This window comes from Leptosomus discolor, chromosome 2, assembly GCF_034619465.1.
Source record: "Leptosomus discolor isolate bLepDis1 chromosome 2, bLepDis1.hap2, whole genome shotgun sequence".
NCBI lineage: Eukaryota > Metazoa > Chordata > Aves > Leptosomiformes > Leptosomidae > Leptosomus > Leptosomus discolor.
The window spans coordinates 110,964,858-110,984,262 of NC_141392.1; positions in this window are offsets into that span (position 1 = coordinate 110,964,858).

Below are 19,405 nucleotides of genomic sequence, written 5' to 3' on the forward strand. Positions count from 1 at the left end.
GTCAGTCGATACTTGGGTGACAAGAGATGACAACATCTAGACAGGAGATGAAATAATTTCGTGGGAGGAAGAGGGAGTTCATTGCTAGATTCACAGGGAGCTCAAAGCAGCTCTGCTTTTGAACTCTTTCCACTTATCCAGATATTCCGCAAGCTTCACCTTAAAAAAGAGAGATGTTACAGATCTAGTACTTGAAAATCCTGGAGGTGAGTATGGTGTAAGAGCACAGGGGAGCACACCAAATGCACACGACGAAGCCCCCCTCTACCCCAGGCTTCTCATGATTGGTCAATGAAATGCAGAAATTAATCCACTAGTGACAGAAGAGACTGTGAGAAGAAGTTGTAACTGTCCTGTGTTTGATGCTTTATTTTACCTCACCTCCATGTCCCTGGAAGTCTTCTTAAAGACCCTGACTGACACACAAAGGGCAAAGTGGCCTGGCTCCTTTTTTCCTTTTTCCCCTTAGACGAATTCTAATTTCTAACACAACATCTTTGTCTGAGAATTTTCATTGCCAGGCTCTTCATGTGGTATTACTAAAATCTTTTCATTTGGATTAATTAGTCTGTGTTTAACTTTGCCTTATATGCTTAAGTAACAAGCTGAACAGAATGTTTATTACCTTGGGCAACCCAAAACTGACTGCTGGTAATTTGTTTTTATTCTTTAGCATTTTGTTCCTAAACAGAGCTGAGCAAACAATCAGCAGTAGACAATTCACCCATTTAATTTAGTTCTTTATTTTCTATTTTCAAATACCTTCTTTTTAGAGGCTTGGATCTGATTCTCGGTTGACCTGAATTGCTGTTACACTACTGCTGCTGCTGCGGTAGCTATACAGATTTATCTTAACCTAGACTAGACATTCTGTCTTTCACTAATGCATGAATTACCTAGAAACTGTCCATGAAAGCAAACATTTGCACCTATTAGTTGGTTAGGATCTACTCTTTCCATGAATGATTTTGAGCTGTGGCTGTTACTTAGTTGTTCATCGTGCTTGTAGATGGTCACTTAAATCACACAGCGTTGCTTCTGATCCTGACTGAATGTCTGCAGCTATGTAAATATAGGGCTGACATGTCTGGTGGAAGTTGTAACATATGCACATTTTTTGCATCTACAGGTATGCATACTTGAGTCTGAGTGTTGACAACCTTTGGATAAATTTCATGCCAACACCATCCCACTCGCAATAATTTTTATGGAAAAATAGACAAATATTGCAGAAAAATCAGGCAGGATCATAGAATCATAGAATGTATTGGGTTGGAAGTGACCTCTGAAGGTCATCTAGTCCAACCCCCCTACAATAAGCACAGACATCTCTAATTAGGTCAGGTTGCTCAGAGCCCCATCAAGTCTAACCTTAAATGTCTCCAAGGATGGGGCTTCCACTACCTCTCTGGGCAACCTGTTCCAGTGATCCACCACCTTCATATTAGAGCACTTTTTCCTAATGTCCAGCCTAAATCTACCCTTTTCTAGCTTAAAACCACAACCCCTCGTCCTATCACTACAAACCCTTGTGAACAGTTCTTCCCCTGCCTTCTTATAGGCCCCTTTCAGGGACTGAAAGGCCACCATAATGTTCCCCTGGAGCCCTCTCTTCTGTCTCAGCCTGTCTTCATATGAGAGGTGCTCCGGCCCTCTGATCATTTTCACGGTCCTCCTCTGGACACACTCCAACAGGTCCACGTCCTTCTTGTGTTGGGGGCTCCAGAGCTGGTCGCAGTACTGCAGGTGAGGTCTCACCAGGGCAGAGGGGCAGAAACACCTCTCTCAATCTGGCCACACTCCTTTTGATGCAGCTCAGGATGCGATTGGCTTTCTGGGCTGCAATTGTGCATTGGTAGCTCATGTCCAGCTTTTCATCCATCAGTACCCCCAAGTCTTTTTCCACAGGGCTGCTCTCTGGCATGTCTTCTCCTCTTGCATTTGGCCTTATTGAACTTCATGTGGTTCACCGGGATGCACTCTCCAGCTTATCCAGGTCCCTCTGGGTGGCATCCCATCCCTCTGGCATACTGACTGCATCACCCATCTTGGTGTCATCAGCAAACTTGCTGAGGGTGCACTCAATGCCACTGTCAATATCATTAATGAAGATATTAAACAACACTTGTCCCAGTAAGGACCCCTGAGGGACACCGCTTATCACTGTTTTCTATCTGGACATCGAGCCATTGACCACTACTCTATGGATGTGACCATCCAGCCAATTCCTTAACCACTGAACAGTCCACTCATCGAACCCATATATCTCCAACTTAGAGAGAAGGATGTTGTAGGGGACTGTGTCAAAGGCCTTGTGGAAATCCAGACAGATGATATCCGTAGCTCTTCCCTTGTCCACTGATGCAGTCACTCCATTGTAGAAAGCCACTAGGTTGGTCAGGCAGGACTTGCCCTTAGTAAAGCCATGCTGGCTGTCTTGAATCACATCCCTGTCCTCCATGTGCCTTAGCATATCTTCTAGGAGATCAATTCCATGATCTTCCCAGGCACAGAGGTGATGCTGACACATCTGGTCACTACATCCAAAAGCCCCATACGTTTTTTTACATGTGGAAACTAGGGAAGCACTATGACATGGACCATGCCAGGCCATATCCAAGTCACTCCAATTATCTGATGTCCTCAAGAGCTGAGAGCCCACCCCTGGTTTCATCTTGTAACCCTCTGAGGTTGTTTTTGTGAAGTGGGTTCTGGCCCTGCTTCTCCTGCAGAGATGCTGTGGCATCAGGCAAATTTAATGTTCAGCTTCTCCTGATGAGATGACAAGACAGATTCTCCATCATCTCATAAGAATATGCTGCTCAATTCACATTAAATAACATTTTCAGAGCCTTTACAGATGTTTAGCAGTGAAACTTGTAGCTGCTGTTGTGACTAAGCTGGAGAGACAAGTCTGTCCTAGAGACCTGGAGCTGCTACCTTTAGAAGGCTTTTCTGAAATAATCCCATATTTCTCTTATTGTTTATCAGCTATCCCTTTCTCCCTTTGTCTCTTGACCTCATGAGCCTGGACTCTGGAGAAGTCTCAATTTTAATTTATGTTTTATTTGATGTTCCCCCTTTGCTTGCACACAACAGTATATGGGATATACTTGCTCAGCAAAACACAAAGAAATAGGAGTGAAGCAGGGCAGAAAATTTAAGCAGAAGTTCAAATGTTCAACTAGGCCCTACTTAATTTAAAAAAAAAAACCACAACAAAAAACCAACAAAAAAACCCCTGTTTACCTAAAAGGTCCACACCTATTTCAGAACTGTCAGTCATTTATAACTATTTACATGGCACTTAATAACACTATTTACTAATCAATAGTGATAACCATGGCAACCCTGGCACTAGAAGGTGGGAACATTATTGAAGAAACATGAACTCCTAATCTTTAATACCTGGTTCTTTTGTGCCAGGTTTCAGAGGAAGGTAAATTTTCCATTTTCCATCTTAATCCTTTCCTTTAAAGAATAAATCTGCTCTTAGTTACTGTGCCTTTCCTTTCGTTTCTCTTTTCACACCTGCAGGGAAATGCTACAGAGGGAACAGGAGAGGAATAATGCAAGGTGCAGTGGCTATAGGGTCATCAGGCTGCCTCTGTATTCCTGTATCTGCATCTGTATCTCTAGAACTTTATGGCCTAGGAATTGAACCCTGTAGGGTGTAAAAGCACTACTTAGATACCATTTATTTTTCCAGGAGCATATTACTACTTGTGACACATTTTTACTTACCTTTTGCTTCTGCTGCAGAAGAGCATTCAACCTCTTTCTCCTGCTATTCAAATTTCTGTTATTTTAATTGTAAAATCATGAACGCTTTTGTCAAATGGTTTTTGGACCTCCAATCAAATGACATCACCTACTTCTGCTTCAGACTTGATTTCAATAATATGCTGATGGAATTTTAGATAGATTACTAAGCCATGATTTTCTTTGCAAAAGCCTTTCTGCTTAGTCCTTATGGCATTTGCACTTGAACATTTTATTTTTCTATTTTTAGTTAGCATTTCAGTCAGTTTCCTGGTATTAAAATGATGGTCTGGCACAAACTCTGAGGGAGATCCTTACAGACCTGCTGGTAGGTATGATTAAGGCTGGTTAAAAATTTTCCATCAAAATTCAGTTAATGAAAACTGGTCCATGACTCAGAGACACTAAGATAAGAGAAGTGGTTTTTTTTTCCACAGAAATGTTCATTGAAAGAAAAACAAATGCCTGTAGAGCTGTTTCCTTTGCAGGGGCTTTCCAGGGGGATTGAGTTGGGGGGGGGGGGCAGGTTTCTATCACCCTTCCTTCTATAGTAATAGCAAAACAGGAACAGGCTGCAGTGTACCAAAGGAGGAGGCACTGCTATGCCTGGCTGAGGAAGATGAGAGCAGTAGCTACCTGAGGGTCTGTACCCAAGAGTCCCATGGGGTCTTTTAGGTCAAGATCATTTTATTTGGAGCTAAATGCCCCAGAATATTTTTTTTTTTTATTTTTTTTTTTTTTGTCCAGGAAGTTCTAGCATCTTAGGAAACAGGTAAAAGTGCTATAGATGAAGGCATCAAATAATATTTATCTTAAGACTTAAAGTGGAAGAAATTGTAAAACGGATTTTAAAATGCTCTTTCTCACAGTGTCCTGTGGAACCTGCTACCTCAGTGGCTGGGGCTAAATGGGGCTAAATGGAGACAAAACATATCCGTGAATAATAAAACATAGCTGCAAACCCAAGTTAAGTCTTATGGAGAGCCAAATAACTCCACGGGTCTAGGAGGTGAGACTTCGTGATGTAAAATAACCTTTCAGAAATGGAGATAAGGAAAAAAATACAATTCTGACTTAATTACTGCAGCATCTCCTTTCAGGATCTGGGTACTGATAGTAATCCCCAGAAGCTAGCTGGAGGGAGCTGGAGGTTTCATCCCTCATGGAAATTATCTGTTTGTGGGATAATATTTATGTAGTGAACTGGATACCCCCTTTCCACCAGCCTGCTGCCATGTAACAACTTTTTCTCCCTCTTTTCCCATGAGCTTAGTCCAAATGATAAAAAATGTTAATAGTGGAAGTGTAAACACAGAGAGATTTAGGTATCTAATTAACAATTCCACAGTCACCAGACAAAATGGATATCCAAACTCTGGAGATGGATAAACATCTTGCAGGCCAGTTATTGCAAAGGAAGCTGTGCCTAACTGTCAGTAACTCAAGGAGGGTAAAGACCTTAGCTTTTCCCTAGATGTACGGATAATGAAATCCCAAGTGTGATATGCAGAGACCTGCCACTTGAGTCAGCCAGAAAAAGAGCAGTGATTATGTGCTGCCACACTAATAATTTTTTTATCTGAATTATTTGTATTTTGCTTAACTCCAAGTAAGGCACTTCAATCAGCTACAGAGCATGAGTAGAAGTGAGGCTCCTTACCCAACAGTCCACTGACTGACATTCTTAACCAAGACATGAAAGACCCACGATCACCCTCTTGACTGCATGACGGCATGCAAACCCTTGGTTTCAAGACCAGTAGTATATTTCTACAGAATTCTACAGAAGGGTAAAACAGGGCTGGGGGAACCTGTATATTTTATCAACAAGCATGACCCGATAGGCATTGTCTTTACACAGGAGAGAAGGATACCCACCTCCACCTTTAATGGAAGTATCTTGTGCAAGAGAAATTTTGAAAGTCCAATCTCAAAATACATATAATCTGAAAGCAGCTATCTGTCCAAACACTCAAATGCAAAATTTGAGTTTTGCATTTCTGGAAACTCTTCTCCTACAGGATTATGAGCTCCAGCTGTTGCTCAAGTTCCTGGAGCAACAGGATGTGAGCAAGACGGGTGAAGGAGAAACCCTAGACTACGTTTCACATATCCCTGGTAAATGTTCTGCTAAATGGCCTAGTAAATACCCAGCAAGGCACAGAGTTGGCCAAAGGAAGATCTTCCAAGTTTCTGAGAGGACCTAACCTGATCCAAGGACTAAACTCCAAAACCAGGATTTTTGCTCTGGGTGTAGGTCAAATGGAGATGCCTGGCCAGTGGGAGGGGCACTTGGGTCTCCATGTCTTCTAATGCTATTTTAAGCAGGTCCCTACTACATCTGGCAGCTTCTCTAACCTTATTCTCCAGCTCCTAGCTCTACCCATGCGTTGCACAGAGAGGCCCCTGTTCCTCATGTTGTGGAAAAGTGTCAAGTACTGATGTTTCAGCTCTGTAGATTTAACCCAAAAGTACTTGTTTTCTGTCCCAGTAACTAAAGAGTTACCTACTTTCTTCCCAGTTAGCTAGTCAACTAACATTGGTAAAATGCTCTCGGATTAATTCTAAATGTTTATGAATAATGTAGCTCATTTTGCTGCCAAATATTCCTAGAGATATTTGGCAACGGTCTGAAAGTCTAGAAAAACTTGAATTTTTCATTAAAGAAAACAAACACAGTATTTTCAAGTTTGGGGTTCTTGGGTTAATATTTCTAATGAAAACTCAGAACTAACACATAAAAGGAGTAGAGTTTTTGCAACCAATTATATTACAATGGAAATAAATTTTTTTGAAAAGTTGTGGTTTTTTCCTTCAGCCAGTCCTAATTAGTCTATCAAACAAGGATGAGCTAATTATCCTACAAAAGTAGGATAAGAAAGTAAATTAGAAATGCCACTGAAACTAAAGTAGCAAGAGAATTTGATGGACTGGAAGCCTGAAAAGCAGGGAACGTTTTATTATGTCAGAGAACAAAAAGTCTCTTTTATTATTAATTTTTTTTTTTTTTTTTGCTTTTGGAAATTTAACAACAATATGATTTTTTGTTACTTTTAATATGCTGCAGTTAGACTTTTGCCAGATAACAAATCTGATGTCTCAAGACAAGTTCAAATATTACTTATCTCTCACAGCACATTGGTATCTTACCTTACCAATGAATTAAAAAAGAATTGCATGGGAACTATGTTCATAGATGGACACACTCAGACTGGATATGACTTCTCTTTGTATTTAGTCCTTACATATATGATCTGCAAATATAAATTTTACAGAATTAGGTACAATTATTTCCTCTCTACTTAATATTTGCTGTTTCAAATGTTCTGCTGTCTACAGGACATGAATGAACTAATAGAGGATAACTCTATCTCAGCTGAAATTTATAATGGAACATGGAGCAAAAATGTGTCTGGACATATGTTCAAACTGTGTTTGATATGAATAAAACAACAAACAATGGATACTGATCAGAGAATTAAATGATATGTCATTAATTTGGATTTCAAAAGATGGTGGTTTCCATAAATCCAAGATCTGTGTTGCAAGGACCTAGTTGTGAGATGATGGAGGAGGAATCCTGGAGCTCGTAATTCTGTAGGAGAAGAGTTTCCAAACCCACAAAACTCCAGTTTTCCATCTGAGTGTTTGGACAACTAGCTGCTTTCAGGTATGACTTTAAGAAATGCCTAGCTCCCATTCTGACATTGACTTCAGAGGTTTCTAGACTCCTAGATCCTTTGAAAATCTGCTAGGTACCTTTAGGCACTTATGTATATTCAAACTTTGTCCTTTGTTGTTGATATATTTCAGTGCTTGCTGAAGCCAAAGGCACATTTACTATTCTCTTTCATAAAATTAAGCCATTGCTTTAAGCATTCTGGAAAGATCAGACTTTTGGGTTGGTTCCAATACACCTGTAAGGATGGATAAGTACCCTATGATGCAGTTATATGTAGCAACACTTGAAATCAGCTCTGTTACTTGAGAATACAAATACATTCACCAAGATATAGCTATGTGATTTTACCTACTTTTCCAAGAACGCACAGATTTGGGAGGGGAAAAAAATCATCTGTCTGTTTCATTTCTTTCATTTTTAGAAAAGCTAGAAGTTTAACTTTCCAACTTGCAGCCCCCTCACATGGCAGTGATCTACCAGATGAACAGAGATGAAATGGCTGATCAGTACGCTCTTGCTATAAAAATTCAAAAATGTGGGATAAATGAATGTTTAGTAATAACAGTGAAATTTAAAGAAAGAGCAAAAGCAGCATAAAGCTCAACTGATACAAAAAAGTAGAAGCACAATAATGCCATTTTTTTAAAGGAAAAAAATGTTGAAGTGGTTTCAAGCTATACGAGGAGGGAATAGCAAATTCTCTTAAGGTACCCATAATCATAGGCCAAATTCCTAAGTTATGTTGTTCATCCTCCAATTTTTGTTCAGAGCTTCCTCTAAATATCAGGTGTCCAAAAAATTGGTGGCTGTTGGCTATTTTTGACTGTGAGAGAGAATCTCTAAGGTGATATTTAATTAACACAGCAGCTATCACCATGATGTCCAAATGCTAACTAAGCCTTTCTTAGTTTCATCTACAGATGAAGCATGTCGTGGTAGAACTTGCATTTTCTTTCTCCTTTGTTCTAGAGCTTTTCCTTGCTGGATATGGTATGTGTGGAAACATTAGTAGTTTCCAGTGCCTCTATACAATAAATGATGTGGTGAATGCGTAGGCAGAGGCAAAACGCCCACTAACTTGAATGGGGCCAGAATTTCACCCAAGAAGTTCTGGCCCCAGTCTATTTTAGATGAATGTTTGTTTCCAGTAAACAAATGCAAACTGGAAGCCATCCGTCCTCTTAAAGTAAGCTTTTACTACCTCCTGGTGCCAAATGAGGTTTTGGTATTAGAAAAACATCCTCCCTTCGTACAATCCTTCAAGCAGTGAGCTCTCCTGACACCTGGAATCTTAGACGGGTATATATCCAAGACATAGAAACCATGGCCAAAAAAAAAAAATGCAGGAGGAGAGGAAAGGTGACCTATTTACACATGTATGTGTACGGCAGCTGTCTGACTGACATCTTAGATAATGTGCCATGTGTGATTCTGATAGTGCATTGCACTGCTGGCTTAGCAGAAGGTGAATGACTGCTGTCCCATATGAGGTCTAATAGAAATACACAAGTGACCATAGCTTGCCTAGGGACTTCAGTGTGAAAAGGCCAGATTGGACAGGTGTGTTTGTCAGTGGATGTGAAATGGAGAAATGCTCTCAGGCTTTGGAGGCATTAATGGTAGGAATAGCCCTCAGCAGACAACTGCACCGTGTGATCTGATGGGGTCATAGTCCACAATGCCAGATTCCTGATACATGCCCCAACAATGCTGCTATCCAAACCCTCATTATGAGAGAAAGGTGGCCAAAGACAATGCAGGAGTCACCTGGGAGGTAAAGTAACACTGTGCATGCTGGCTCTTCCATCTGTATGTCTAGGGTGTGAAGAAGAAAGCATTTGAAGAAATTAAGCTCTGTTAATACAAAGCACAGTTGTGTTTTACTTCTGAGTGGGGTTTTTAATTTTTAACATTTTCCTTGCACCTTAAAATATTTGTCCTTACTTTCTCCTATCTTTTTCCCCATTTTTGCTGTGCGACCTGTCATACTGTAGAGCAAGAAGAGTCAAACTGACACACCGAAGTTAGGGTGCTCTATTTTCTGCAATGGAAGACATCTCCAGGTGCTGCGTTTTTTAGGAAACAACAATATATTTCATTTTAAGAGGGAGGAAATATATTCTGCTAGTCATTGGAGAGTCAGTGTTAGAGCTTATGCTGACAGGTGGTGGCTTTTGGAAGGCAGCAGATGGCAGAAAGACATCCAGCAGATCTAATTAAACCATGAGGCATCACAGTAACTATGAAGGAAACGTATTTAAGTCCATCCCTGTCACACTTGGAAGAAGTTCTGTCAGGGTTGCTTGGAACTTTGGGAAAAAAATAGGTGTTATTATGTATTTTAATCAATTCTGGGTCTTCTCAGGTTTATTGACAAGGGGGTTAGCCGCTTCAGTCCACGCTCATTTGTGCCATCTTCTCTTCAGAACGGGAAGGTTTTGATGCCAATAGCAGCTGGCAGGACTTCAGGAGGAACGAGTGTGAAGAGTACAGGAGGCAGGAGAAGCAAGATTCTAAACTGTGGCATACAGGATAGGAGGATGCCTTCTGCAATAACCCGCGGTTTAACTTCATCCCCTGCTAATATTCTTTCTGTTTTTTGTCCCTGTCCTTTTGCTACAACTGTGGTCAAGATGTTACTGTCTCTGTTCTCCTTTCCCTGCAATATGAATGCAAGAGATTCAGATTGTTTAAAGTCTTATTTTCCATGTGCCACACTGTGAATGCTTGGAAAATGATAATCATTGAATAATAAAAAAGGGTTGTATAAATTATGTGATTTTTTTTTTCCTCTCAGAAAAATCTAGCTTTTGTTGAAATCTTTTTCTTTGAAGCTGCAAACCATTAGGCACTGTATGTGGATTGTGCATAGCCAGATATTATGCTTATAACCAAAATATAATCATTAAAACGCTACTTACTAAACAAAGCTTGAAGCTTTTTGTGTAAAAATGGTTAGGATCACACACATGTGCAAGTACCAGTTCACAACATAGCAGGATAATGAGCAATCTAAGGCACACACTAAAGTGTAGATAATGAGACTCCTACTTATTCACATTTCATTAGCAGTATAAAGGATCTAAATCAGCTCTGTTGCTGCTCATTCCATAAAGCATTGTCACCACTTTCATCTAAAAAACCTGATCTTAGTTCGCTATAATTATTGTATAAAAGCCCTAGATATTGTTTCCAACAGATCAGGTTTACTTTCCTGAACGAAAATGAGTATGGACATCATAATGAGCTACGTATCAACTAGTCAGGTTTATTCACCCCTACAATGGCTCATCTTACTCTGAAAATAAAGGGACCTCTGGCTGACCTTGTGTTTCAGAGTTTATGGGCAGGGAGCCTCTTTTAAAACATATTTAACTTCCACCTAGGAGCTACAGCAGCTGTTAGCTTCGGACAAGATATAGCCATTGAGATAAATTCTCCATGTGCAAACATCTCAGCAGCTCCTGGATACAAGGAGGTCCCATGAAGTGCCGAGGGTGTGAGGAAGAGGAGGTCTTCACCTCCCTGAGACCTTACCACAGGACCATGAGGCTGTCCCTGTGTTGCAACAACTGCACCCTGCAGCGCTCATTGCTGCAGCAAGCAAATGATATCTGCACTGAGACGTTTTGTGGGGCTCGATCCAGAGCAGCTTTGTCGGTGCCTTAGTCTTTACCAGGCAGCTCAGTTACATGTTTATGTGAGAGACATACTTGAAGCATAGTAACTTTACTTTTGCATGAAGGTCACGCCAAGTAATGAGTGAAGGACTGAACTGTCCACTGTCTTGCAGCACAACTGTGTCCAAGACAGGAAGAAGACACTGTCCTGGGCTTTTTGTGAAGCTCTGTGTGACCTACTGCTCTGAAAATATAATACATGCCTTTTATTTAAAATTCACTGAACTTATCAATAGAACATTGCCGCAGAAAGATTAATTTTGGGTCACAGCCCTTCTTGGAAAATATTCATCATGACTGAATAATTGCTTTACAGTACAAAAGAAAATGGAATATTTTGGTTATTTAAACATATTCGTATTATATAACAACCACTTTATTTAGTAACAGAGTATTATTTTTAAAACCCCATTAGTAAGAAATAGAGCATTTTTGGGTTTAGTAGCAAAATTTGAAAGCAGGAAGAGACTTTTTTCTTTACAGTACCACCAGCCTATTTCTTGATTAGGTTGATTTTTTCTTCTTAAGGTTTTGTTTATTTATTTATTCAGTTTGCTTAGGATTAAGGAGGTTACACATTTGCAAAACAACTTCATTCAAAATTCATCCATGTGTCACTGCATTGAGTACAGCTTAAAAATATTGCGGTTATGGTCCTCAAGTGGTACAGACAGAAGACCTTTCATAGGCTTCACTGTCACTACCATGGCTTATATCAGTTTGACAATCTGGTATCTTCAGTCAAAGAAGCTTTGGTAGAGATCCAGTTGATTCATCAAAATACAATTGCTGTGCATGAAACCGATAGCCAGAGTCCTGCTTATTAAAGAATGCAGGAAAAGGTCCTGTACATTTTTAAGAAGACAAGACTCTAAGTGTACTTTAATCCTTTATAAGCCCACTCTTTGGATCTTTTTTGACCTGGACAGGCTGGAGAGCTGGGCCCAGAGGAACCTAATGAGGTTCAACAAGGGCAAGTGTAGGGTCCTGCACCTAGGGAGGAATAACCCCATGCACCAGTACAGGTTAGGGACTGACCTGCTGGAGAGCAGCTCTGTGGAGAAGGACCTGGGAGTTCTGGTGGGCACCAAGTTACCCATGAGCCAGAAACATGCCCTTGTGGCCAAGAAGGCCAATGGTATCCTGGGGTGCATTAAGCAGAGTATGGCCAGCAGGTTGAGGGAGGTTCTTCTCCCCCTCTACTCTGCCCTGGTGAGGACACACCTGGAGTACTGTGTCCAGTTCTGGGTTCCCCAGTTCAAGAGAGACAAGGAGCTACCGGAGAGAGTCCAGCAAAGGGCTACGAAGATGACGAGGGGGCTGGAGCATCTCTCCTATGAGGAAAGGCTGAGAGACCTGGGGCTCTTTAGCCTGGAGAAGAGAAGACTGAGAGGGGTCTTTATCAACACTTACAAATACCTAAAGGGTGGGTGTCAAGAGGGTAGGGCCAGGCTCTTCTCAGCAGCACCCAGTGACAGGACAAGGGGCAACAAGCACGAACTGGAGCACAGGAAATTCCACCTGAACATGAGGAAAAACTTCTTTACTGTGAGGGTGGCAGAGCACTGGAACAAGCTGCCCAGGGAGGTTGTGGAGTCTCCTTCCCTGGAGATATTCAAAACCCACCTGGACACGATCCTGTGCAACCTGCTGTAGGTGAATCTGCTTTAGCAGGGGGGTTGGACTAGATGATCTCCAGAGGTCACTTCCAAACCCTACCAGTCTGTGATTCTGTGAAGAGCTAGATATAAATATTTCTAAGTACTTTTTTAAGGAGGAAAAGACAGGAGATATTCCTCCTGTGCTTTGCAATTTAACCCTTTAAACCTGTGTGAAAATAAGTATAAAATGCTGCTGGATCTACCTGGGAGGTTTTTTTCCTCTCGCTTTGCACCAGTGATAATGGCTTACAAAAATGCTGTAGTTAGTAGACTTGTTCTGATGTTGCTATCTTCTATGCTAAATTTCAATCAAGAAATGAAAGTTTGCATCCAAATAAATAGGGAAAGAAGGGGCTGATTTTTGCAATGATGCTTCCATTGAGCTTGTTACATCAATGCAATCTCTGAGCAGTCTCCAAAGGTGGCATGTTTTCTTTTCCAAACCGAAGGTTAGGAAGGAGCTCTAGGGAGGGAAGATGCAGCTGATCACTGCCGTTCCCCCTCCCTGCAGGCCGTGATGGCTTCCAGCCCTCCTATTCAAGCCCAGATTTTCACTGATCTTTGATAGACCAGGACTTCGTACTGCTGATGTACTGTACCCATCAGGCTGGAATCCAACTGACTTGTTCAGTACTGGTGTGCCCTGGCTTCATGCAGGTCATATCTATACTGGGAAATGGCTTGGGTTTGAACTGATAGGAGTGGGTTGTACTGCAAATGATGGTGATGACCCCAGGACTACATTAAATGCATTTCGGTGTGTGCTTAATGAGGCTTATTCTGACCTGGTCCTCTGCACTGAATACACGTTAGGAGCTACAGGGCTCTTTCCCATTTAGTTTTGTTCCAGACCGATCCAGCTTGGGCACTCAAGACCATGCTGTAATATGACCATGGTAGGGTAAGTGGAGATGACTGGAAGACTCCTTTCAAAAGTGTACTCATCCAAAGTAAAACATTACAGCTCAATGCACTGATACAGACAGAAATTTCAAGAGGGAAAATAATAGTAAAATGTCCTGGTGACTTCAGTGGACCCAGAATTTCACTGACATTTGCCTTGAGAAGAAAGCAAGCCCAGGGATGTAAGAGAGAGTGAATGGGAGGAGAGTGAAATTTCTAAGAGGTAAATGGATAATAATAGCAAAATCCCAGGGAGAAGTTTCCAGCGATTTAATTTTTCACTGTTATTCTTGGTTATAAAATGGATATACAAGAGAAATTCAAATTGGCAACCTAAAAAAGCAGGCTATTTGGAAAGTTAACTTTCCCTATACTCTTGCGCTCAGCAAATGCCCATCAAAAGGAGCAGAGATGAACCTGCTAGATTTTGTTTCCAAATGCAAACTGCATTTAGATGACGGATTTTATTAATATCATCTTCATATAAGCTATTGTAATGACTAATGTTTTCCTTTATTTGCATGCTTCTTAGTCCCTTAGGACTCTCAGTGAGATACACTGCCCAAATTGTCTACCCCTTTTCCTTCTTTCTTAAGCAAAAATGACCTCCCTCCCCTGGTTTCCAAGTGTCTTCCAAGAAAGAAAACGTCATCTGTTTGGGTAGAGAAAATGTATGCGATGAAAGCTACCCAGAGATGTGTCTCCAGGGGAGCAACACAGTGCCGATGAAATTCTGAACGAACCAAACTTACAGACTAAAAGGACCATGACAAAGCAAAGGGAAAAAAAAGGAACAAGCATTTAACCAAATGTTCATTAAAGCACCTGAGCCCTTATGGTCTGTTTAGAAACTTCTTGCCAAATGTAAAATTTAATTTCCATATCAATGCGAGCCTTAGATAACATCTCTTCTACTTGATGCCAAGAGTTATTATTAATTGCTGTCTGAATGCTCATCTGTATGCAGCATTGTGGAGACAGACTAACGTAGCATTCAGGGACATTCAGTCAATCCACATAAATGTGAGTGAAGGGCTATTGCGGGAAACTTCTATATCAGGCATGGGAGTGGATTTAAAGTTTATTTGCTGGGAAGACATTAGGCAATCATCCCTTCTTTTATTGTGCAAGATTGTGTTTGGGTCGGAATCTGAACTAAAATTACATGGTTGCTATTATTCTGACTGCTTCCATAGTTTGGTTCAGAATGAATTAAAATGTCATTTCCATTTTTACAATTTAAAGTTATTGTCAATATTTCTCCCCTATTTAGCTTATTCTAGTTACTACCTACTAATCTCTGCTTTTCATAAAAACTTTTAATTGCTCTTTGCAAATCCTTTCCTTTTTATCTGCTAATTTTTAAGGGTGAGTTATACTGGTAGATAGATTCCGGCAAATTCTTTACTATGACCTGTTTTCAATTCTGCTTATGCTTTTTATGATAGATCAGTTGTTATGCTTACATACACAGAGAAATTTTCAAAGCTTGCTGTTTCATTCTGAATGAAGATACAAAAAGAAACACCTCACACAATAAACAAAATAATTCCTTCCTATCCTGTGTCTCTGACTTCACTCAATCTTTCTTGCTTATGCTAAATAATGTTTTTTTCTACCAAGGAGTAGGAAAATTAGGATTTTTTTTTCCTCCAGATTTGAATGTATTCTTTTCTAGTCACCTGATGAATCTGCTTCTTTGGAAATCCTTAAATACCTCTTAATCTGAAAAGGCACACTGATTAGAGTGCTCCTTCTCTTGTTTGCAATCAGCCTCTCTTTTGTTCCCTGAACTTCAAAGAGGTGATTATATCGTGCCCTGGCTTCTTCTGGGTCTGGATTTTGATCTTGCTGATAATAGCATAAATAGGAAAAACTTGCTTGAAATCACTGTGTCCTGTCAACAAAAATAAGATCTGACTTGGATCTTATTAAGAGAGAACTGTATTTGCTCCATGCTTCACACTCCAATTCTCCCTTGGTTTTCTGTCTGCCTCCGAATCCTCACTGCAGAGCATCTAGTGTATAAACTCACAAGCTCTAAACCTTTCCTCTAAGTCTTACATTTTTCACACTTCTAATTTCTGTTTCTGATGCTCCTGCCTTGGCCTTGCTCTATCACCCCTCCATGCCTCTACAGGTTATTCACCATCCCTTCTTCTCACTCATCCCTTCATCAGAGCTCTCTGTCCTGAGCTACTTCACTACTTCAACTGTCTGATTCACTAGAAATTACTTCAGATCTCATCCATCTTTCTCCTGTTCACTGAGCCTTCTTGCTGTGACTAATCAGGACATCATCCACTGTATGAAATAATGGCTTGCAGTATTTGCTTCCCTGTGTGTCACAACAGTGGACAAATAATCCAGAAGCAGCATTAGACTTCCCTCTGGTTTGCTCCAGTTTCATTTTTTTGACACCCTGTGGAGACAACTAACACGCGGAATTTGTGAATACAAGATGGCCCTTGCTGTGGTTCACAGGCAGCACTGAGTGAGTTAATATAGATTTAAAAGCCTTTGTCTTGATATGACTTTATGTTTATGAGTTTTGTGCCCATAAACACCATGTGACCAGATTATATCATAGGACTTGTTTAAGCAAATTTGTTTTCCTGACCTGCTTCATGGGTGGTTCTAACCTGCAATGCAAATAGATCTGTGATGTGTTTGATGTGGCCTTGACTTTGGTCATTTACTGAGTTGAGATTTTTTAACAAGCTGGAGAAAAATGTTCCTTCTGTGAATCTTCGCTGGTCATGACAGTAACCAAATGAACATTTCCTAGGCAGAGCTGCAAGATGCTGCTCTACCTCTCTTTCCCAAGAGCACAGATTTCAAATTCTCCTCATTAAGATGGCTGTAGCTACCATCACCTCAGCCCACCTTCTAACACAGGTGAGTTTCTTCTGACTGGTCACTGCAATTGTTGGTGTGGAAAGGCCGCATCAAGAAGCATTCGCATTTTGAGTTGCCTTTTAATGACATTTGGCAACTGAAAGTGAGGAGGAGTAGGCTGTACCGTGACATTAATAAGCAAGAAGAGAGCAGTGGAGAATCCTCAGAGAACTTCAGCACAGAGCAGTGTGGAACAAAGGGTGTCTATGTATTTCCTGGAGATGCTTCTCTAAAGTAAAAGCATTATGAGAAAAAATCCATTATCTATTGAGAATCAGAAATTATTCAGAGGAAAAATCCATTATCTATTGAGAATCAGAAATTCTTCAGAGAAAAATAGAGTAAGGCAATTTACCAATTTTTTTTAAAAAGAAGTGAGCAGTGGAGATATTTTCTCAGCTCCATGAGAGATTCAAATGCATTCATTTATGCATTGCTGGGTTAATGGTATTTCATGGGTCCCTGAGGGTAACTTGGCCTCATCCCATGCCTGGCAATGCAGTGGAGACTTTCAATTACCCAAGCTCAAGGAAAAGGTTTATTTAAATAACAAGGTGTAGCATGAGACTAGTTTGTAGACTTTTTTAGAGTGTTACTTTGCAAGACCTTTTGCTTATTAATGGCATTCAGCTTAGGTGTTCAGAGTCAGCCTTGTAAACACGTTTGGGATCTACATTCACCTGGAGCTGCTGAAAAGGAGAGATAGCTCTGGAAGGACTGTGGGGGAATTGGCAGCTATGGGTTTTGGGTGCAAGTACTCTGAATATTGCTGTGTACAACTTGAATGTTCAAAGCAAAGCAAAAAATGCCATCATTACTGATCAATGAGACTGTATTTACAAGGTTTGTATTCCCTCATTTTTCTGGAAGAATGGCAGTAAGAAGTGCTCAGAAAACTCTAGGGAAAGTTCTAGACTTGATGGAGGAAACAGGAGTCCCCCCAGGGGCTTCATCTTTACGGTGAGATGTCATCTTCCCTAACATCAGTGGTGCAAAAGCCTGGTGTCTAGTCTGGGTGGGTCCCCCGGATCTGTCTCAGGTATCTCACTGTAGCCACGACTGAATGTCCCATGGAAGTGCACGTCCTCCCATTGACTGCAGAGGGCCAGCTCGGACTGGGCATCTAGTGGTTGAATGGTGGACGGGTGAGAGGAGTCCTGCTTTCACTAGCTGGGGCCAGATCTTCAAAACAAATCTAATCTCTGAAGACCACTCCTGGCCGATATTCACAACTGCCTAAGCAGGTTAAAAGCCTGTGCTCCTTTGAAATCAAAGAACCTATATAGCTGCTTTTGAAAATTTACTGGTTTCCAGTCAGTGTTGTATGGATCTGCAAGTTTTGTGGTTTGCAGTGGTTTTTTTCAATCTGGTTTTAAATCATTATTCCAGCCATGAAGCGGAGGGCAATAGTTCCTCCCAAGAACTTCGTCCCCAATTCCATTGACATTAAGAACTTCTCCACACGGTCGTTAGTCTTACTAGGAGCCTCTCTCTTGATAGCATTGATTGCTCTTTGGCTGGGAAGCATAAAATTAAACAGAGAAAACACTGAAGGGAACTGAAGTTTGAATTTGCCGAGGCAGAATTCTCCATTTGTTCTTACCCATGCCACTAGATTAGCTTGATGCTGAGGACCCTTCCCTCAAAAAAAAAAAAAAAAAGGCCACAAAAACCACTTAAACCCCCCAAACTATAAAAACTTGAAATCTGAAACTGTATTATAAATGGTGCTCACCTGGCTCAACTCTGAGTGTCTTCTATATAACTACAAACAATTCTTTTGAGGGTGTTACCTTCTGAGAGAAATCACCCAAAATGTATGATTTCTATTGCTGATTATAGTCTTACCACAGACAACCAGGACATAGAGAACCACATTTTGTCATATCCAGATGACAGACTCCTGAATATCTTGGACTTTTCGGAAAATGTTGATTGAATCATTAAGTGCCATGAGAAAATCTGGGAGGTTTGGTTTGAGGAGGAGCGGGGGAAGACTTTCCCATAACTGTTCCTAACTATAGCTATCCTATGAATCAAATAACGTCCTTCCCCTACCGCCTTCCAGCTTTTTTGTGAGTGGTAGACTTTTTTTTCAACATTGACATACTAATATTGAAAATTGTGGAAGACAAACATGGTGGGATTTTTTTTTGAAATGTCATGTGAGTTTTTTTGTAGCTGAGAAATACTGAAATGGGTACTGAATTACACATATACACATATATCAGTCCAAAACCTTATATACACATATATCTGTCCAAAACCATCTTACTTTTCTGATTATTTAATTTGGAAAAGATGAGCATCTTGTCTTGTGTCTCCTCACTTTACTGGAGTTGGCATTGGTGCAACGTGGAGCCTGGACATGGATCACAGCTCTCCTGTTTTCTGGCAGGGTGGGAATGGGAGCAGCTCACAGAGCAGGCTCAGGCTTCCTCAGTGGTGGCAGCAGAATTCAGAGGTGGATGGAGTGGTGAGAATGAAATACATGGTAGCAGTTAGCTTAGTCTCTAGAATAGAAATTAAGAAATTTTGAGACTGTTTGGCTGAAAGAGGTGTCAGAGGACTTTGTGGGCACTCTGTGGTACAAGGGACCTATTTGTTTTAGGGATTTTGATCCTGCTCCTCACTTCCCTTCTTCTCTAGCAGAGGGGCCATGACCTCCTGGTCTGTCCCACAGCCCTGGAGGAAAAATACCCACTAACATCTTGGACAGCAAGAACAGCTCATTCCTACCCACTCAGGCATAAGCAAAACAGGCAGTCTGAGAGCTGAGCCAATTTTTTTATGGAAGGTTTGTCTCCCCAGTAGTTTTC